The sequence below is a fragment of the Colobus angolensis genome, unplaced genomic scaffold (assembly GCF_000951035.1).
Source record: "Colobus angolensis palliatus isolate OR3802 unplaced genomic scaffold, Cang.pa_1.0 Scaffold144, whole genome shotgun sequence".
Lineage (NCBI taxonomy): Eukaryota > Metazoa > Chordata > Mammalia > Primates > Cercopithecidae > Colobus > Colobus angolensis.
In genome coordinates, this window is record NW_012114533.1 from 2,149,670 (window position 1) to 2,171,508 (window position 21,839).

The window sequence follows — 21,839 nt, forward strand, 5'->3', positions numbered from 1 at the left end:
TTTTTTTTTATTTGAGACGGAGTCTCGCTCCATCCACAGGCTGGAGTACAGTGGTGTGATCTCAGCTCACTGCAACCTCCGCCTCCAGGGTTCAAGTGATTCTCCTGCCTCAGCCTCCTGAGTAGCTGGGATTACAGGCATGTGCCACCACACCTGGCTAATTTTTGTACTTTTAGTAGAGATGGGGTTTCATCATGTTGGCCAGGCTGGTCTTGAACTCATGACCTCAGGTGATCCTCCTGCCTTGGCCTCCCAAAGTTCTGGGAATACAGGCGTGAGCCACCACGCCAGCCCGGTACTGCATTTTAACAAGCTCTCTAGGAAAAAAGTGGCATAGCTCTCCAAGGTCACTCAGGTACTAAGTGGAAGTTAGGATTTCAGCCCAAGTCTCCCTGACCTGGAGCCTGTGTGCCCTCGTGCCCTTGCCCCAGGGCCCATTGCCTCCTCCATACCCTGCTGGCACCTGATGGCTCAACACCCCGAGAGCCAAGACTTTGCTGCTCTGAGCCTTTCAGGGTAGGGTGAGGGCTGTGCTGGAAAAGGACATTCCCTTTGGAAACTTAATCTAGGGGAGTACTTGCTGAGCTGAGCCCTGCTGAGGGGGAGGCCAGGGAGCAGGCCTGGGGACTTGACTGAGACCCAGATCAGTCAAGCGATGGGCTCCCAGGATTCCCCCTTGAGCCCCCGGCAGACTTCACTGAGGCCTCGAGGGCTAAGGAGAGTGGCAGGTGACAGGCCTCGGTCTCCACAGTACCTCCCAGCCAGGGACTCAGGATGAGGAGAGGAGGTGGGGTCTGGTGCTCCCAGGGAGAAAAGGGGCCTGTAGACAAGAACTGCAGCCCTCCCGCAACACCGGCCTCTGGGAGAGAGACTGAGTGGGGGCAAGGAGAGTATCATTTCCAGCTTCTGGGGTGAAAGGAGGTTCTGGAAGCCCCTGCCCCTGCCGTGACCCCTCCTGGGTAAGTTTCCCCAAGGGCCCAAGGGCCCCTCAGACCCATCCTCAGCTCTTTCATTCAGGGCCTGGGTCCCTGGCAGGGCTGGGACCTTAGGAGACATAAATTGCTAAGACTCAGCTATAACCCCAGCTGCTGAGGATGTATGTGTATTTGTTATGAGTGTCTCCAAGCGGCTGGCCACAGTGGTGCCATGGCATTTTGACCCAGGTGGCCTAGGCTGGTCATGCAGGACTTGCTGGGTCTTGTGTGCCTCAGGCCTAGACCCAGTCCTCACACCTCCCATCCTAGTGTGGAATCTGGAGAACAGGCCAGGGCCAGGGCCAGGATGGAACCTATCTTCCCCCAGAGAACACTCTTTGGAACAGGGTACTCTGGCCAAGAGTGAGCTTGCCAGGAATCAGGGATTCCTGAGGTCAGTACTCAGTGGAGGGAGAGACAGCCATGGTGAGACTTGCAGAAGCCAGAGGGGGGATGGGACTGAGACTGGACCCCTCTCTCCACAATTTCCAGGCCAGGCCAACCCAGGGGACAAGGCAGTCCTCCTTGAAAGCCCACCCTCTCCCTCCTTGATACATGGCAGAGCCTCTGCAGTCCCCATCACCTTCAGGATCATGTCTGCACACCTTAACCTAGACGTGCTACCTTCAAAGTCCCACAGCTCTGTTACGATCAGGATGGGCCTGCGTGGGACACCCTGTTTCTCTCTTGGCTGCAGTAGCACTGCTCTGGGCATCAGATGGCATAGGGTTGTGGCTTGTTGCTTGGCTTCTAACTGACTGAAGGATTTTGGACAAGTCACCTGCCTACTCTGAGCTTCAATTTGGCCGCCTGTAAAACATGAGAGTTGAACTTCATTTGGAATCATGGGAATCTGGGTTTGGACTGGGGAGTGTGGGGTTGGCCATGGTTCTTCTTGGTGAACAGAGCAAGGAGCAGAGTGGGGAACCCTAGGAGATATTACTGGTCAAGAAGAGCAGATGTATTTGTATTTGCTATGAGTGTATTTATGATCATATATAGTATGTGACGTGTACATATATACGTGGAAGCATAAATACACGTGTAAGGGTGTGTGTGTGTGTGTTTGTGTGTGTGTGTTTATGGCAGCAGCTAATTGATCCCTCCCTCCCAGTTGTGGTGGGGGGAGGGGCCGAGAAGGCAGTCACTCATTAGGAGGCAACTAATAGGCCCAAATGGCCTTGTCAGCAAAGGCTGAGCTCAGATGAGCTTCCTCCCGAAGCGGGGAAGCAAAGAGATGTGCAGTAGAAAAAGGAGGGGAGAAGAGAGCAAAGAAGGCGAGCAGAGGCCTCAGAAAGAAAGAGGCTTTCCCAGGAGAAACTACAAGGATTGCAGTGTCCTCACTTTGTCCCTGTTACTAAATATTCCTCCTGCCAAGAGAAAAAGTTCCTGCTTTTTCCGACCCAAGGAAGTAGAGGGCAGAAAACTGAAGAGAGAAGAAAGGCAGACACATATGTATTCCCATGCCCACAGGCTCAGGTGTGCTAGCTTCATGCACACGGCCACACTGAGACACAAGCACGTGGGCTGTTTCAGTGTGCACTCCCAACACTTGTCATGCCCATGCTCACCCAGAGACACCCCACACACACCAGCCTGAGCACACAGAAGTGTGGGCATGTGCCCGGCACAGGAAGATGTATACACATTCAACCAGGGGTGCTGGCTCTGTGTTGGTGCAAGGGAGACAAAAATGAGGAGGACGCAGTCCCTGTCCCCCAGCTGACATTTTATTTTATTTTATTTTATTTTATTTTATTTATTTTTGAGATGGAGTTTCGCTCTTGTTGCCTAGGCTGGAGTGCAATGGCATGATCTCGGCTCACTGCAACTTCCACTTCCTGGGTTCAAGTGATTCTCCTGCCTCAGCCTCTCGAATAGCTGGGACTACAGGCGCAGGCCACCACGCCCGTCTAATTTTTTTGTATTTTTAGTAGAGACAGAGTTTCAACATATTGGTCAGGCTGGTCTCGAACTCCTGGCCTCAGGTGATCTGCCCGCCTCAGCCTCCCAAAGTACTAGGATTACAGGCATGAGCCACCGCACCTGGCCCTCCAGCTGACATTGTAGTTGGGAGGAGGTTGCTTGCTAAGGAAACAGATCATTTATATGATGTGACACAGGGTGTACTGGGAAGATGTTTTGTACACCAGGGGCACGTGGAGATGGCCCCCCAGGATCCCTGGGGGCCACCTGCCATTCTCTTTGCAGGGAGACATTTTCATATCTCCAGTCAGCCAAGTCCTGCGAGGGGTCCTCTCCCATCACTCCCACTCTGCCACACCCTTCCTTCACCTCACCCGATGCCCACTGTTGCTTTGCATCCTCTTGCTTCTAAATTATGAAAACACTAATGGTGTGCTTTGATATTAGTAAATCAGACTCTTAGTCCAGATACCCACGGTGACAGGGAGGCCCTCCAAACTTCACGAAAGGGTTATTTCTATCTCACACTATTCACAACGTAGATTCCAGAGGAAATTAAGAGTTGACTCTAAAAATGTTAAGATAAAATGTAAGTTAAAATTAAATAATTTCAGGCTAAAGATGGCGATTTAAAATAAGACAGTAACTACAAAAGCCATAAAGGAAAATATTGACAAACTATTTACATCTAAATTTGAAACTGCTGTATAATAGAAGATGGTAAAGGACATTGAAAGACAAACGGCTAAAATACAACAAGTAAGGCATGCCTGTAGTCCTAGCTACTCGGGAGGGTGATGTGGGAGGATTGCTTGAGCCAAGGGGTCAAGGCTGCAGTGAACCATGATCATGCCACTGTACTCTGCCTTGGGCAAGAGGAGGAGACACCATCTCTAAAGAAAAAAAAAGTAAATTAAAATAAAATTGTGTATGTGTGTGTGTGTGTGTTTGGTCTGTCACCCAGGTTGGAGGTCAGTGGCAAGATTATAGCTCAACTGCAGCCTTGAACTCCTGGGCTCAAGCGATCCTCCCACCTCAGTCCCCAGAGTAGCTGGGACTACAGGCACACATTCCAACGTGCCTGGCTAAATTTTTTATTTTATATTTTGTAAAGATGGGAGTCTTGCACATTGCCCAGGCTGGTCTCAAACTCCTGGCCTCAAGCAATCCTCCTGCCTCAGCCTTCCAAAGTGCTAGGATTACAAGCATGAGTCACGGCACTCAGCCAAAATACAACACATATTAATAACTAGAATTAAGAATTTCCAACACATTAATAAGAAAAATATTTTTGAAACCCCAGTTTTTTAAATAGGCAACAGGGCATGGTGGCTCACCCCTGTAATCCAGCACTTTGGGAGTCTGAGGCAGGTGGATCACCTGAGGTCAGGAGGTCAAGACCAGCCTGGCCAACATGGCAAAACCCTGTCTCTACTAAAAATACAAAAATTAGCCAGGCATGGTGGCGGATACCTTTAACCCAAGCTACTTGGGAGGCTAAGGCAGGAGAAGCTCTTGAATTTGGGAGGCGGAGGTTGCAGTGAGCCTAGATCACCCACTGCATTCTAGCATGCGTGACAGAGCGAGACTTTGTCTCCAAGGATAAAAATAAAAATAAAATGGGCAAAGTAAATGAACAGGCGATTTACAGAACTAAAAATACAAAATATTCAATGAACTTAGGAAAATATGCTCAACATAAGAGAAATGCAATCATAATTTGAGAACTACAAATTAAAAGAAGCATAAGATTTGTTTTAGCTTCATCCATTAGATTAGCAAAAATTCAACCTATTGACAGTACCCAGCATGGGAGAGAGTGTACGTAAGTTGGTCTTCTCATCCTGTCTTGGAAGTGCCCTGAATTGGTTCAGTCTTCTTGATAGGTATTTTGGCAGTTTCTATTAAAATTAACAATACCCATCTTCATTTGACCAACTCTATTTCTAGATATCCATTATCCTAACAAAATAGCCATGTCTTCCCACAAAACCACATACCAGAGAGTTCACTAAGCAATATTCAGAACAATGAAAAATCAGAAGCAACCTAAAAATCCACTGGTGGGAATGGGTGAATAAACAGTGGCACCCCATCTATTGAATACTTCATATGAAGCAATTAAAAATAATGAGGTAGACATATATAGAGAGATTTTTTGTTTTTTGAGATGGAGTCTAGCTCTGTTGCCCAGGCTAGACTAAAGTGGCATGATCTCGGCTCACTGCAACCTCCACCTCCCAGGTTCAAGTGATTCTCCTGCCTCAGCCTTCGAGTAGCTAGGATTACAGGTGCCCGCCACCATGCCCAGCTAATTTTTGTATTTTTAGTAGAGACAGCATTTCACTGTGTTGGCCAGGCTGGTCTCAAACTCTGGACATCGTGATCCATCTGCCTCGGCCTCCCAAAGTGCTGGTATGACAAGTGTAAGCCACCACTCACTGGAAAAGCAAATTGCAGAAAAACAAAAATACTCAGGTATAAATGTAAAAACCCAACAAAAAAATCATATGTTTCTTTTTGTATAATATATACATGTAAGTAAATTCATAGGAAATGATCTAGAAGGACACACAGTGAATTGACTGTAGCAGTGACCTCTGCAGATGATTCTGGAATTAGGAGGAGTATTTCATCTGTATTTCTTACAACAAGAATGCATTTTTAGTTTACTTTTGAAATTTAAAATAAATTTAAATAAATGTGGTTCATTTGAATAAATGAATTAACAGAAGTTTCAGCAGTGAGACTTGCCATACACAAACACGAGGCACTAAGATTTTTATTCATTGCATGAAGAAAGAGGCCCCATTTCAGCAACAATTCTGCTTTAGCAAATGTCACAAGGACCTGCCTTCCATTCCACCCCTGGAATGTTAAAATTGGGGGCTGTCTAGACTGTTAGAGGGCTAGAGACCTTCAGTTTACACAGGTAAGGAAAGATGGCCAGGGCCCAGGTCATAGCTTCAGAAAGATCACAAAAGGCCCATGGAAGGCGGAGAGTGGCAAGGTGACTGTATTCTTGTTTGACTTGCAATTTGTCATCTTAGGGACAAGTCCAGGTCCAGGGGCTGGCTCCTGGCTGTACTCACAGCACCTGGATTCGGTCCTAGTAATTCATGATAAATATTGAGTGACTGCTGGCACTAATAGTCACTTACATCAGGCAGCTCTTTGCAGTTGATACAATCCTGCCTTGCACATTTCCTCATTTGTTCTTCATAACCTCTGAGAGGTAGCTTCTGCTGCCATCCCCATGTCACAGATGAGGAAACTGAAGTTCAGAGAGGTCAGACTTGGCCACGTTCACTCAGATAACAAGAGGCAGAGCAAGACTCAACTGCAGTCCTTTTGACCTCCGATACCTAACTCCACTGTGGCAAAATCCCCCTGGAGTTACCATCTGCTCAGCTTTCTGGGTATGAGCCTTAGCCCTGGCCTGACATTTGCTCTGGGAAGAATCCAGTGAGGCTGATCCTAGGCAGAGGACTTAACTGAGCCTTGGTTGGTGATGAGGACTATGAGAGGCAGTGCGGTTCAGTGGTGAAGATGCACCAGGCTCCAGTCCCAATTCCTAGCTGAGTGACCTTGGGCAAGTTATTTAACATCTTTGCCTATTTCTTCATCTGTAAAATAAGAATAGGAGAACCTGGCCAGGCATGGTGGCTCATGCCTATAATCTCAGCACTTTGGGAGGTTGAGGCAGGTGGATCATTTGAGGTCAGGAGTTTGAGATCATCCTGGCCAACATAGCGAAACCCTATCTCTACTAAAAATGCAAAAATTAGCCAGGCGGTAGTGGTGCATGCCTGTAATCCCAGCTTCTCAGGAGGCTGAGCAGGAGAACGGCTTGAGCCCGGGAGGCAGAGGTTGAGGGTGAGCTGAGATCGCGCCACTGCACTCCAGCCTGGGCAACAGAGTGAGACTCTGTCCAAAAAAAAAAAAAAAAAAAGAGAGAATAATAGGAGAATCTATCTCTTGGAGATGTGGTGAACATACATACACTAAGATTATACATATAAAGTCCTTAGTTTGCTGCCCAACATACAATTAGCTCTCACCAGATGCTGAAGATGATGGCAATTGATTACAGAATGGCCCTCCCAGCCTAGTGAGTGTGACTTGAATCTGTCTTACTGCATACTTGCACCATAGAAAGAGCTATATCAGAGAGAGATGTGACAGAGCAGCCTGGGAACTGCAAAGCAGTTACTGGGTTAGGAGATGCTGAACCAATATTTAGCTCCCAAAAGGGAGAAATGAGGTCCCCAAACAGGAGAATAGGCCAAGTGTCCTGGGAGTGGGTAGACAGAGCTCAATGTGGGGAGGGGGCTGTGGTCAAGGGCAGGATGGGGCTAGTGTGCCAAACAGAGATGTCAGGAGAAATGGCCTGGGGGAGGTCTTTGGGGGCACTTAGGGTTTACAAGGAGAGTCACCAGATGGGATCCAAGAGCAAGGGTGCCATTTGGATGCAGATTTCTCTTCATCTGGGCTTCCTTCTCTGGAAGGGAGCCAGAGAGGAAATAAATGGAGAGCCAAGGTATTCAGAAGACCGAATCCCCTAAGCAGCCTCTTAGCCTTGGCAACTGCTGACAGGGAGCCTCCAGAGTCACTCAAAGTCAAGGAGAGGGGCTCTCCAAGGCACCAGTTCCATAACACATTCCAGGCAGCTTCCTGTAGCCTCTCTCCCACCCTGGTCCCACAAGAAACTAAGCCAAACAATGATCAGATCACAGAGTCAGTAGATGTGGAAGGAAGCTTCAGAGCCAACCAAGATGGGTATCCCTCTTCACCAGTTGCCAAGTCAGTAGCCAGCTTAGGGGTCACTCTGGAGCCTCCCTCATCCTCCCCCTCAGCCTCCACCCAACTGATCACTGAGTCTTCCACAAGACTACTAACTTCTCTCCTCCGGCTCCCACCTCATTAGCCCAGGCTACCACCTTTCACCTGAAATGTGGCAACAGCCTCCTGGCTGATGTCTGATCCTCTGATGCATGATCTATCATCTCCAACACAGCCACAAGAATATATCTTTCTAAAATATGTATCTGAACAAGATTTCCCTCTGTTTAAAACCCTCTGGTGGCTCCTCATTGCCATGGGATCATGAGCTCCTTGTCACAGTTTATAAGGTCCCTGCTTTCTTCTCTGGTCTCATCACATCATTCACTATCTCTTAATTTATGCTCTGATTGGCCAGAACTTCTATAGCTCCTCGGGCTCTCACCCTAGAACTATTGAACCGAAATCTGCATTTTAACAAGATCCCCTGGCAATTTGGATGTGCATTAAAGTTTGAAAAACACAGCTCTAGGCTAGTAGATTCAAAATTCCCTAATAATTAGAATCATTTGTGGTATTTATTAAAAATGCAAATTACAGGGCCCCATTTTAGACTCATCAAATGAGAATTTTCAGGGGAGGGAGCCTGGGAAGCTGTGTATTTAACAAGCGTCCCAAATGATTCTTCTCAGCAAGGATGCTTGGGAAACATTAGTAGTGGTTCTTAAGCTTGGCTGCACATTAGAATCACCTGGGAGAGCTTTAAACCTATATTTATTTTATTTTGTTATTTTATTTTCTTTTTTAGAGACTGTCCGGAGTGCAGTGGCATGATTATAGCTCACTGTAACCTCGAACTCTTGGGCTCAAGTAATCTCCTGCCTCAACCTTTCAGGTAGCTAGGACTGCTGGTGTGCACCACCACACCCAACTATTTCTTTTTTTTTCTTTTTTTCTTTTTTTCCTTTTTTAGGTAGAGAGGCAGTCTCGCCATGTTGCCCAGGCTGGTCTCGAACTCCTGGCCTCAATGAGTCCTCCTGCCTTGTCCTCCCAAAGTGTTGGGATTACAGGCATGACCCACCATGCCCTGCCTAAACCTATATTAATGCCTGAGTACCAACCCAGAGATTCTGGTCTGGGGGCAGCCTCAGCATCAGGATCTTTCAAATCTTTCCCAGGTGATTCCTGTCTGATGTGCAGCCATGGTTGAGAACCACTGTGCTAAGTAGATGATTTCCAAATGGACTAGGTGTCCCAGAATCATTAGAGAAGCTCAGGGGAGGCTGGGAATGGAAGTGAAACATGACTGAAGACCCTGGGATCTTAGTGGGGAACAGCCTTCAGAAGGTCAGAAGGGGAACCTGGCATGAGAGCCTCCTACCCGGGGGGGCCTTCACTTCCCCAGAGGGAGGAGGCAGCAGAAGCCACAGCATGCTGGGCTGGGGTGAGATGGAGGAGAATCTCTTCAGATCCAGAGGAGAATAATGAGTGCCGATGGGCTGGTGCCGGTGGGGCGGGGCAGCCTTGGGTCAAACATGTGAAGCTGGAGTAGACAGGTGTGGCACCACACCTGCTCACTCTCCCCATCCCTAACCAGTCCTCCTGAGCCTGGACCTCTGGCCGTGTAGCCTGCAGCTCTAGGACACCACCCACCCCAGCTTGGCACTTGGCTGGGGCCTGAGCATGTTGTGCGGGTGCCACTGGGGAAGAGAGGCAGAGGATGGAGATTGCTTATTGACCTTCCCAGGGACTTACATTTGACAGATGACAAAGTGCTCCACCCACACCTGCACCTGGTCCTCATGATTACCCTGTGAGGCAGTTTCCTCCCCATTTGCAGGTAGAGACATGTAGACTCAAAGAAGTCATGTGCTCAAAGCCACAGAGCTGGTCAATAGCAGAGCAGACGTTGGCCGCTGGAGTTCTGGGATTTTCCTCTGAGAGACAGCAACTGCCTTTCCCACCAGTGTTTGTGCCCTCGCACAATCCTACACTTGTAAGCAGTCACACCCCATATGGTCACACTGGTGCATTGCTCTGTCATACTCATTCTTTCAAAGACTCATGTTCACAGTCTTACACCCAGCCCAGCCCCCACCTCACGGGCACACACCCACACACAACCACAGACGAGCACACTCCCAGTCTCCAGCATGCACACTCACAAAGACACAAATGTGTCCATACTCACCCTAATGAGCCCCTGGTGGCCCTCCCTCCTTCCAGAGCTCACATGCCCTGCCCCTTCCTCACTGTGTGTGTGCATGTGCATGGTGGGGATGGGAAGCAGATGTCTGGTTCCAACAGTCCACCTCCCATCCCTCCACCTGCCACATTGTGGCTCCAGCCCCAGGGCAAAGGCTGCCTGTGTTTGGGCAGCAGCCAGGGTTGAATGAGTAAGAGGAACCAGAACAGAGATCAGAATAGAAACCCCACCCTCATCCAGACCCTCCTCGAGAGCTCAGAGAACCAGAGCCCCAGCAACTCACAGCCTGCAGCAGAGCCAGAGCTGAGCTCTAAGAAAGTTTGCCCTCAGCTGTGTGGACAGGAAGCTGACAGATGTCCAGGTTCATTTGGGACTGAGACGGCTTCCCTGGTTCTCCAGCAGGACTCTTGGGGAGCGGCCTAAAGGTCTCTTCAACCCTGAGTATCAGAACTAAAGACAGAGAGCACCCTACAGAAGCCATGACCCTGAGCTTTCAAGGGGCTGATGGAGCCAACACCAAGTAAACTCTCCTCTCTACAGCACATCCAAAGCCTGGAGCAAAAACCTTGGACTCAGAAGGCAGAACTAATTGGGTTTGAATCCAGTTCTGCCGCTTGCTAGTGGTGCAGCTTTGGAAAATTTACTTAACCTCTCAGCTCCCTCATCTATAAAGTGGGGCTATTATATCTGTCTGCCTTGTAGGACAGAGAGAAAGATCAAATTGCAAAATTATCCGGCACATCACATGGAAAGTGTTCAATAAATGGGAGCTGTTTTTTGTTTTCCTTGCTATTAATTACTATTAATATATATAATATATAATGATATATAAAGATAATATTATATATAATATAATGATAATATATGTAATGATATATAATGGTTTTATATATATAATGATAACTTTGTATATATATATATAAAATTAGAGACAAGGTCTCATTCTGATGTCCAGGCTGGAGTGCCATGGCACGATCATAGCTCACTGCAGCTTCAACCACCTGGGCTCAAGTGATCCTCCCCCCTCAGCCTCATGAAGTGCTGGGATTACAGGCATGAGTTACCGCCCCTGGCCCTATTGTCATTATTTTTATTTTATTTTATTTTTTGAGATGGAGTCTTGCTCTGTCACCCAGGCTGGAATGCAGTGGCACCATCTCAGCTCACTGCAACCTCCGTCTCTCAGGTTCAAGCGATTCTCCTGCTTCAGCCTCCCGAGTAGCTGGGATTACAGGTGCCTGCCACCACACCTGGCTAATTTTTGTATTTTTAGTACAGATGGGGTTTCACCATGTTGGCCAGGCTGGTCTCGAACTCCTGGACTCAAGTGATCCACCCGCTTCGGCCTCCCAAAGTGCTGGGGTTGTAGGTGTGAGCCATCATGCCTGGCCCTGTTATCATTATTATTAAAGATGTTCCCAGATGTGATCATTGCAGAGATCAGCCAATGGGCAGATGAGCTGAGGTGGCCATTTGGGAAAAGCAGAAGGCAAGGGTGGGGGCAAAAGCAGGTACTGGGTGAGAATTCAGAGAGGGCACAGCGAATGAGAGGGCTCCTTCCCAGTAAGAAGTGCAGCTGGAGGGGCTGCTGAGCATGGCCTCTGCTGTGTCTCCTGGTTCCTGCCACAGAGGCCAGTGGGAGCTGGGGCCCCTCTCTAGTCATGGATGCCTGGCATTCCATCCTCTGAAGCTCCAGACAGAAATCAGGGCCCACTCATTAGCAGGCACCGTGTCCTGCTTCCCATTGCTCCCTAAGACACCCTGTGTTCTCCAGGGACTCCAGGGAGCCTGGAAGGTTTGAATTTTTGTCCCTTGTGGGCAATCAGACTGGGAAACGTTTTCTGCTAATTGACCTAGAGAGGGGAGACCAAAGCACAACATGTACAAAGATCACACTCCAAGTCACAGGGACAATCCAACAGAACTGGGTCCAGGATCCCCGACTTCTACTACCGTCCTGAGACACTAACCACAAGGTCTGAGAGGGACTTTAAAAAGATCTCAATAGGCCTGCCTGGGTTGAGGAGTCAAGATCTTTGTCCTCTGGAGGTGAGGCCAGACTTAGCCAGCAGCTGGGGAGAAGCAAGGCTTTTACAAGGCACACCCCGACTTTAAAAGAAAAAAAAGGCTTCTGTTAGATGAGACTGCAGGGAAGCTGGGAGATGGAGGGAGAGGTACTGAGACCAAGACACTGTCCCCTCTGCGGCCTGGGCCTACCTGAGGAGGCCAGTTATCCACGAGCCCCTGCTCCCCAGGGCCCTATCACTAGGAGCAGCTCTCATCACCTCCAAGCCCAAGCAGACCCCCCTTTATCAGGCCCCCTGGCACCAGCCTGTCTGAGCCTCCACCACCTCTGACGCCCAGGACGTTTGTTTTGGTATCTGTGGTGGCTGTGGTCAGAGCATAATTGAAGTTGAAACACCCACTTGGACCCCCTGAAGGATAAACAAGTGGGGCTGGGGCAGCCTTGGAACAGATGTGAAGACAGACATGAAGACAGCAGGTCCAGGAAGCCAGGCAAGCTGGCTGGGAAGGGCCAGAGGGCTGGCGGGAAGGGAAGGGGACCAGGCAGGACAGTGAGGAGGCCAACAGTGTGCCCACTTCCAGGGCGGTGATGGCAGGGAAGTCAATACTCAGAGGCCAACTAGAAAAACCCCACCACTCACCCATCCTGGTCTGGGGCTGCCCTCAGGAAGCTTCAGGTCTAATGAGGGGCATGAGCCTGGCTCTAAGGAAGTGTCTTGTACAGAGGTTCTCAGGCTTTAGGAAGCTTGGTAACAATTCAGTTATCTGGACCCCTTCCCCACAGTTTCCAGCTCAGTAGGTCTGAAGTGGGCATAAGACTTGCACTTGGGGAAGCACTGGTCTTCACTGGTGGGAATGTCTTGACCTTGCCTTCAGGAGATAGGGCCCTGCCTGGGTTTGGGAGTTCCCATCAGAACCCAGAGGACCTGCTGGGGTCCAGGATATCTCCAGAGAGCTTACGGCAGGGATTTACAGTAAGGACTGTAAAAGGCAAGAACTGCCAAGGAGACACGGAGTTCCAGATGTTTTCCTAGGACTCCCATCTAGGCAGCTGGGGCAAAAGGAGGCCTTCAGAGCCTTGTTCTGCTAGCTTTGCCCTCTAGGCTCAAGGTATTTAAAGGACTGGAGCCCCACATCTTTGCTGGAAGCAGCTCACTGGCTGGGTGACAAGGCAGTACTCTGCATCCTCTGCACCATCCTAGGGCAGGCTCTGCCCTGCCTCAGTAGGTGATGTAAGTTGTGTGGGTAGTAGGTGTGGGGGTGGTGAGGGGCTTGGAGATGTTGGGCTGGAGGGGCCCTCTGGCAAGCCCAGTGTTGCAACCACAAGTCTCCTGAATCTTAGGACCCATTTGTGTCTCTGAGTAGCTCTCCACTCTACATACAGGAGTGAGAGGAGAGAGTGGGTCTGTGCGGGGACGGGTGTTCTTGATGGACTGGGTCTAAGCAACTCACAGTGCTGCATGTGTGCAGTGAGCCAGATCCTGAGGGCTGGGCTTGCTGGCCCCCAGCTGACCACAGTACACAGTAGCTCCTGTCTTGGCTGCCTCTGAGAGTGCCCCAGCCAAGAGAGAGGGGTCGGGATGCAATGGATCGGAGCCTGGGAAGGACAGCCTGAAAGGCAGCCTGCAGGGGGAGTTGGGCCAGGGCCAGGGAAGTCCATTTTGGTTGCACCCACACCCTCTGGGGTCCCACTTGCCCACGTACACCTGGACCCCAATTTCCTCTCCTGAGACCGTCGCATTTGAGGATGTCACCATGCATGGTTCGATGTGTGAAACGAGTCCTACACTTTGGTCCCCCTGAGGCTAAGAGCTCTCCCTGTCAGCAAGACCCCCTCTCCCTCCACCCACTCCCCATCACCCTCCCCTGGCGAATTCCCAAGGTATTTCCTTACCCAAATGCAGCCTCCCGCCTCCCTGAGCTACTGTCCTGGGTATCAGGGCTGCCATCTGGTGGCTATTGCCATAACTACTGCCACCACCTTTTCCTGAGGCTGAGGCCATCTCGGAGGTGTGGCCAGAGAGCAGCACAGACCCCAGGGTAGGACAGGGAGCTAGGAGAGGCAGGTCTTCTGCCCCGTGGACATGCCCACATCCTGCTTCCGGTGATGGGGAACTCCCAAGAGTTGGCCTTGATTGGCAGGAGAGTCTCTCAGGTGGTGAGCAGGAACTTCCAGGTAAAGGCTGGAAGGCTTTACTCTCCCAGAGCCTTGGGAAGCCCTAGAGCCACCCAGCAGCCTCCCCCTGCCTCATTCTGCCCTGTCTCTCCTGTCCAGAGCTGGAGAGGCGAGTCTGCAGCCCTGTTTCCTGAAGCTGAAGAGCTCCTATATGTGCTCCTGGGGGGACAGATATTCTTGCATGGGAGTCCCCACTCCCTACCATCCCCTCAATCCCATGCCTGTGGCTCCATGCTTTGACCCACCAGTGAACACAGCTAAGTGGACCTAGAAGTCTGAGGATCCACCTTGGAGATGGGAGGATGGAAGCCCTCATTACAGGATTCCTTCGCAGCCTAGCCATAGTGAATAATTTATGTACAAGGCGGAGAAGACGATAAATCAGCGGCAGTGATTAACACGAGCTATTCTATGTGTAGAAAAGATCTATGGCAGGAGGCTGCCAGGTTGCTGGTGATTAATGCCGCTGTTTCACTAGCTTCTGGGCCTTTATATTCAATTATGGGCCTGGAGTGTGTGGGGGGTCTTGGGATGGCATGGGGGACACTGGGGGCCCAGGAAGGGAAGGCTTGATGCCTAGGACCAAGAGTGAAGTGATGACAGGTGGCAGTCTGGCCCGTGGGCACCTTTACTGATGAGCAGGTGAAGTTAGTGGGATGGAGCAGCGGCTGTTTCTGTAATGGGAGTCACTTTGTCTCTGGGGTCACTTCTAAATACTAGTCAAGGAGTTGCTTTGGGAGGTGGGCACAGGTGGAAGGAGGCATCCTTGGGAAAACCTGACTGTTCCAGAGTCAAGGGTTGGATTTCTGAATCCCCTGCCTGCCCTGTGCTGCCATGGCCACGCTGCTAGGAGTGCAGGAACATCAGCCAGCCAGCCTGGGGTGGGGTGGGGGTAAGGTCAGTGCTGGAAAAATTCCCCCATTGGTAACAGAGCCAGGGAGCCGGAGCCTGTCTCCACACTCTAGGGAGGGATGGCGGCAGGAGGGCGGGCTGGGAAGAAGGCTCCAGGGTCTCTCCTCCCAGCTGACCCAGGAAGCCTGGGGAGGCCTTATCCCTGGATTCCCACACTTGGGCCCCTTGTCCTCAGCCAGCTCCAGCTGGCCCCCATCAGTGCAGGGGCTCCAAAGAGTAGTGGCGGCTTTGGGGTTAAGCGATTTCCCCCTGCCCAGCCCCTCCAACCCTGGCTCCTGTCAGCTCCTTTCTTCTCTTTCTTCTCCTCCTTCTCTTTGGTGACCTCTGTGCAGTATGGCTCTGCCTCCCCACAGAACCCCAGAGCTGTCATGAGGCACAGGGTTGGTGTGGGGGGGGCGGGCTGACAGCTGGGCTCAGGGACCCTCTAGGCCAGGCTGGACTGAGGGGTGTGGAGGAACCACCCCCGCCTCCCTGCATCCTGACTGGGAGCTGGCTCTGTCATTCTACCCACAGAGCAGTGCTTTGGAATTCCAGTTCACGGTGGGAGGAGATGCTGAAGGAAAGGTAGAAGGGAAGCTCATTGCCCTGGCCAGGGTAGGAGAGGGCACAGGAGGGGACTGGCAGGGGGAGACCAGAGTTTCTGGCTGAAGAGGGAAGTCTCTGGTTCATCTCCCCTACTCCCCTTGCACACCCCAAGACTTCTCAGGGAGCAGTTCTAAGTCCAGTGATGGGTGTCTCTGTGTGTGAGCCTGTGTATGAGAGTCCATATGTGTCTCTGGCGAGTGTCTGGCCCGTGGCTGTGTGTCTGCGTGTCTGGGCACTGCTGGGTCTCGTGAGTGCCTGTGTGGGTGTGTGGGTGAACACACAGGCCTGAAGCGGACCCCGTCCCTGGGGCCCAGCTCATAGCCCTGTCTAGCCAGCCTTCCCCCACAGCAGTCTTCCTTAGCCCCTAATCCCCTGTTTGCCTGGCTCATCCCTAGACTCTTTGGGACTCCATTAATGAGCCTCGGCCACCCCAAGACAAGCCCCGAATTAACTCCACTGCTGACCCTGACATGGACACCTGTAATTAGGCCAGAAGCAGCTGAGGCAGAGAAGCCCCTGGGGCTCCGTGGGGTGAAGGCAAGGCTGGGCTGGGACAGGGAGCCTAATGCCCAGGAATGCTCTAAAAGCTGGGCCTGGCTCCAGGGCCCGCCACCCGGCTCACCTCTAATACCGCCCAAAGCCTCCCAGACAGGGCTCCAGGGGGATTACCTGTGGAGGGGCCCTGGAGGTGGGCAGGGCAGCTCAGCAGGCCTGCCATGCCAGCTCTGAGCTGGGGTGGCCTTCAGAAGGAGAATGCTGCGCCCTTGGCCTTAGAACCCAGCAGCCTGGTCACAAGGTCCTCAGCAACCCAGAACCTGTGCCCACAATGGCAGCTACCCAGGGAAAAGCCAAGTGCAGGCTGACTGACCCCTCCCTGTGGCCAGAGGGCCGGCCCCTCCCCTCCCCCAACTTGTTTTGTTTGCACAGCATGTCCCAGTAGCTCCATTGCATTAACCCCTGACCCTGACTGAAACCCTCCCTCTCTTCTGACAATCGAGTTTACCTGGTGGCTTTCTCAGGCTTAGAGGGGAGGGCTGGGTCCTGTCCCTCCTGTCCCACCCCTCCCAGGGGAAGCTGCACTCCCTGTCCTGCGTGCTCTCCTTGGGACTCCCCCATCCCCAGAGCTGCCCAGGAGTGTGTCTGAGTACAACTGAGGTGGCTGACCTGAGCACCTGGGAGGCAGCCCCTCTGCCAGTTTGACACTGGGGATAGACGGTGCAATCATCTTCATGTGCAGTCTGGCAATATCTATCAAAAATGTTCAATGAACATGTCATTTGACCCAACAAAACCACGTCAAGGAATTTGTCTATATATGTCCTGCACTTGTGCTCAGATAAATATATCAAGGGTATATTTGCAGCACTGTAAGAGCTAAAGACTAGAAACTGTCTAGGTTTCCATCTAGGACACAAGCAACATGATTAAAACTTAGCCATATGATGGAATATCATGTAGCCATTCAAGAAAACAATGTGGGCTGAGCACAGTGGCTCATACCTGTAATCTCAGCACTTTGGGAGCCCGAGGCAGAAGGCTTGCTTGAGCCGGGGAGTTTGACACCATCCTGGGCAACATAGGGAGACCCCCATCTCTACAAAAAATGTAAAAGTTAGCTGGGTTTCATGGTACATGCTCCCATTTACTCGGGAGGCTAAGGTGGAAGGATTGCCTGAGCCCTGGAGTTTGAGACTACTGTAAGCCATAATCATGCCACTGCACTCCACCCTAGGTGACGGAGTGATACCCTGTCTCAAAAAAAAAAAAAAGAAAACTATGTGTTTCTGCATGTACACATATATTATATAAATATATCCCAAAACTCTGGAAAAAATAACAACCACATCGATGACAGAGGGATGAGAGGGTCACTCTGTACTTCTGTATATACAAGAAGGCTTCATCAAGCATTCTTGTATGATTACAAAATAAAATAAACAAGAGCTCATAAAAAGAATAACAGCATGACAGCAGTCACCTAGCTGCCTCCCACTACATAGCTGTGGAACCCTCCTAACCATGCTGCTTTTGTCCTCATGTTACAGAAGGGGAAACCGAGGCTGAGAGAGGTTATGCAACTTCCCCAGTCATTCAGCACATACAAGCCAAGCCATGCCCTAAAACTCAGAGATTGTCTATGCCAACTCTCCTTGAAGACGACATTTCTTCCATGTTCTGAGCCGCTTCAAGTGTGTGGGCACTGGGGCTGAAGTTAATGATTTTCCCCCTGGACTTCTATGAGCAGCACAGAGTAAACCCTTTCCCTTCCTGCCCACCTCACCACCTCCAATCCTCAGAGGAGCTGCTCGGGAGCCCAGCCAGGGTTGGGTGGCTCCAGAAGTCAGTGCAGCTCCTGGCCTTGGCATGGCTGCCAGCTTCTCCATCACTACTCCTGCCAGTGAGAGCCCAGTACTCATTCCCTGCCAACACCCCCCTCCTCACCACGGAGCACCCCCTTAATTACACTTAATGACAAAGACCATAAGAGCTTTATTAACTTTATTATGGACCCAATTAGCAGTTAATGCCCCATGACTACTGTCCCCCTCCCAGTATCCCATTAAACAAAATGAAGCAGCTTTCCCTGCTTCACTGCCGGGTGGGGGCTGAGAGGACAGGGAAATCCATCTTCCTGGGCCTGTTTCTGCCCCCTCAGGCCCACTGGATACCAGCTCAGGCCCCAGAGCTTCCCAGGGACCAGGGCTGGGTGCTCAGAAGACAAAGATTAATCGGCAAGTATTTTGGTGCCAGCCATTGAGCCCACTCACCCACACACACATCCACACACATGCAGGCATGCGCACATGCAGACACACACACTCACATATACACAAAGCCTGGCTGATATCCAAATAGCCCCTGTCTCAAATCAAGGATGTGGAGACACACATCCCTCGAACGCAACCCTATCCAGTGCACCAGCGTTCTCCAGGCTTGTCCAAGCAATCTTCAGAGCTGGGGTGCTCATGTTGAGGGCCTCTGCCTAGGCTTGTCACAGTAAGGGATCAGAGAGCTGGGAGGCGAGAAGACTGAGGGTAAGAAGACTGAGGGTGAGGAAGGAGAGCCTCTCCCCTGAAGCCCACACCCCAGGCACTTCCCCGCTCTGGCTGATTGTTTCAAATATTTATTCAGCACCACAATGTGCCAGACACAGAACTAGGACCCCTCTGCCATCTCAGTTGGGCATCACAACAACCCAGGGAAGTAGCTGTGATTTCTCCCAATTTACAGACACAGAAACTGAGGCATGGAAGGATGAACAGATTTAGAAACAGGTGTTCTATGTGATTTACCTGAAAAGATCTCTCCTCTTTTTCCTCAGCAACCCTCTTGCCCCATCCTAAGGCAGAGGAGATAGAGATCACAGAGTGCATTCTCTCCATTACTTACAGACGGAGAATTAAGGCACAGAGAAGGCGCGAGGGACAATCGTGATCATCATGACAAGACAGCCCTCGGGATCTTAATCCACATCCACCTTGATGGGTTGAGAGTACTAGAAACCAGAGAACATTCCCATCTCTAATGCTGCAAGAGGTCCCTGATGCAGGATCTTGCAGGAATGAGTAGGCTCCGTGGAACGGGACGGGGCGGGAGAACAGAAGAGCCACGACATGTTAACTCTCCCAGCAACCCCACTTTAAGACTTGAGGATTCTGGTTCCTTGTGCTAGGGGTCTCCATCTATCCCCACTCAAGCACAAGAACCATCTCAAGATGGGACAGGAGGAGCATACACCAAACCTCCAGGGACTTAGGCCCCTCCACTGGCTTTGGTCCCAGATAAGGAAGAAACACCATGACTGACAGGGCAGAATTAGTGGCTGCCCTGAGCAAGAGGGAGGGAGCCCAGGAAAGGAGACCCTTGAACCTTTGCTTGGAAACAGGCTCCTTGTTCCTGCTCCCCCTCCCCAGGGCTGCGTCATCCTGGAAGCAACCACTTGAAATGCGTCCTAGGGAGCCTGGGAGAGGGGCTGGCCTAGCTCCAGCCTCCAGCTCCTGGCGCCTCAGACAGGCCCATGTCCCCAGTCCCCCTCCAGCCTAGCCCCAGCTAGGGTCAGGAGGTGACAGGGAGAACTTTTCCTCTGGGCCTTTCTAAGTCAGGATCCACTCCCACTCCAACACACACCCAGCATGGCACCCCTCCAATTGCTCCATCCCTGGGGAAGGCGGGGGGCATGGGCAAGTCAGCACTCTCTCCTTTCCCAAGAGGCCATGCTGCCTGGGGAGGTGGCAGAGCCTACTCCCTGGGGTTACTTGAGGGCAGAGCACTGGGGAGCCTCCCCGAGTGGGGCCCCCACTCTTCCCTTTGCCCTGGATAAGTGTTCTCTGACACCAGGTCCCCCGCCCCACCCTCTAAACAAACAGGAGCATCGTCCTCCCCACCCTTCTCAAACCCAGAGGGATCTGGCGCCCAGGTCACCTCAGTTGGAGAAATCCAGAATCTGCCTACAGAGAACACCGAGGAACCTTGGTGGAGGCAGGGTTCAGAGGGGACAGTGAGATTTGGGAGCCTTGGGGGAAAGTTAGCCCATGCTGAACTGAGGCTCTGGCTAGGCGCCCAGTATTGGCTTTGCTGTTTCCTGGCTGTGAGAGCTTGAGCGAGTCTCCCAACCTCTTTGAACCTCATGGTTTTCATCTATAAAATGGGGCTGAAATAGAACTTGCTTCATAGGGCTCTTTGCGAACATTAAAGTAGTAATGTATAGAAAACCTTTAGCCAGTCTCTGGCACGAGTCACTGTTACAGTGTTGCTGTCTGTAGCGATGGGGTGGTCCCTGATTGGTAATAATGACAATGATAATAGGAAACACTGTGAGGGCATCACAGGGGCCATAGCCCCTTCCATGAACCCTGTGCCTGGTTCTCACTGAGCAAGGAAGAAAGAACTCACAGTTCCTCACATCAGCCCTCCAAGGCCCCCACTACCAGCAGCTCACCTGGCATAACAATTTCAGAGGACTGACGCAGCCCTGGCTCACTCCCAGCAGACCCTAAAGGTGCCCCAGCACATCTTCTTACCTATTTACCTCTCTCTCCCTCTCTTGTCCTCTCCCTTCCTTTCCCTGGAGCAAGGAGGGAGAAAGAGATATCAGAATTTGAAGGATGTGAAAATTAGCCAGAGCTGAGAGAGGTGTCAACTTCAAGGTGGCACCCCCATCCCCACACCTTCTCTACTCAAAGGGTGGTGTCTCCACAAGTCTCTGCAGGGGACCCCCACCCCTCTAGGTGTGTTCTGATGCTGTCAGGTGGGAGGAGAGAGAGGAGGAGAGAAGGCTGCCCAGGAAGAAGAGCAGCCCCAGCCCAGGAGCCTGTGCCCAGGATGGGACCCCCACCCAAGCCACACAGAGCTCAGGTCTGTGGCTGAGGCAAAATAGCCCAGAGGAGGGAATCCATCTCACCTTCCTGATCCCAGCTTCCCTGGGCACAGCTGAATGTGTTGGGGCCAAGCTGGCTGACTTAGGGACAATTATTTTCCTGAGAGGTGAGAGGGATCTAGGACACTGTCCTTCATCCCAAAGTACCTTTCCAGCCCCACTTCTGCCCTGTCTGAAGGTCTTTTTGGAATTCCTGCCTCAATTTCCCCACCTCTCAGAGTGCCACGAGCTGGTCCTTGCTCTACCTTCTGGGAGTGGTCAGACGGAGCAGTGGGTGGGAGCTCCAGGAGGGGAAACCCTGCCGCAGGAGCCCGTCCCCTCGTCCCCTCGTCCTATCTCTGTCATCGTTAACAGCCGCAATTATTATTACTTGGAGAGACAGACCAGAGGTGGTCAGGGACGTGGTTGGGGTGAATGAAATGAAAAAGTCCTGGGTACGTGCCGTCTCGCCAGGTTAATACTCCTGCCTGTCGGCCTGACAGCTGCAAGATTGATTACCCAGGCCTCCCGCTCTTTATAACTCGATCAGTTGAATTAATCTCTGGCTGTCGGCCCATCTGATGCCTGAATCACAAATTTAATTTGGAGGTGCACAGCTCCTCCCCCATTCTGTCTCCCCCTTCCTCCCAGCTTCCCCTCTTCCCCCCCCCCAGCTCGTCCGGTCTTCCTCCTTCCTTTTCCTCTCCCGTTTCCTCGTCTCTCCTGCTCCACAGTTTCCTGTTCCTCTCGCTCTTCCTCTTCTCTGCAGCCTTTCAAGGTCCTCAAGGGGACAGTGGGTGGAGGGGAAGGAGAGAGAGGGAGAGTGGGTTGCCCTGAGTCAGCAGCCCCCTACCCAGACCAGGAGAGGGGTCATGTGCCCCTACCCACTGGGCGAGG

The 21,839-nt window shown here is 51.4% G+C and overlaps 1 long non-coding RNA gene across 2 annotated transcripts in view; it reads left to right on the top strand.

The window, feature by feature from the left end:
* LOC105507127 overlaps positions 1–20,304 on the top strand; it is a 43,041-nt gene extending 22,737 nt beyond the window's left edge. For both annotated transcript variants that reach the window (XR_001001046.1, XR_001001045.1), the window contains exon 3: positions 18,909–20,304. This is a non-coding gene — a long non-coding RNA (uncharacterized LOC105507127). The remainder of the gene's footprint in view (positions 1–18,908) is intronic.
* The last annotated feature ends 1,535 nt before the right edge of the window (positions 20,305–21,839 follow it).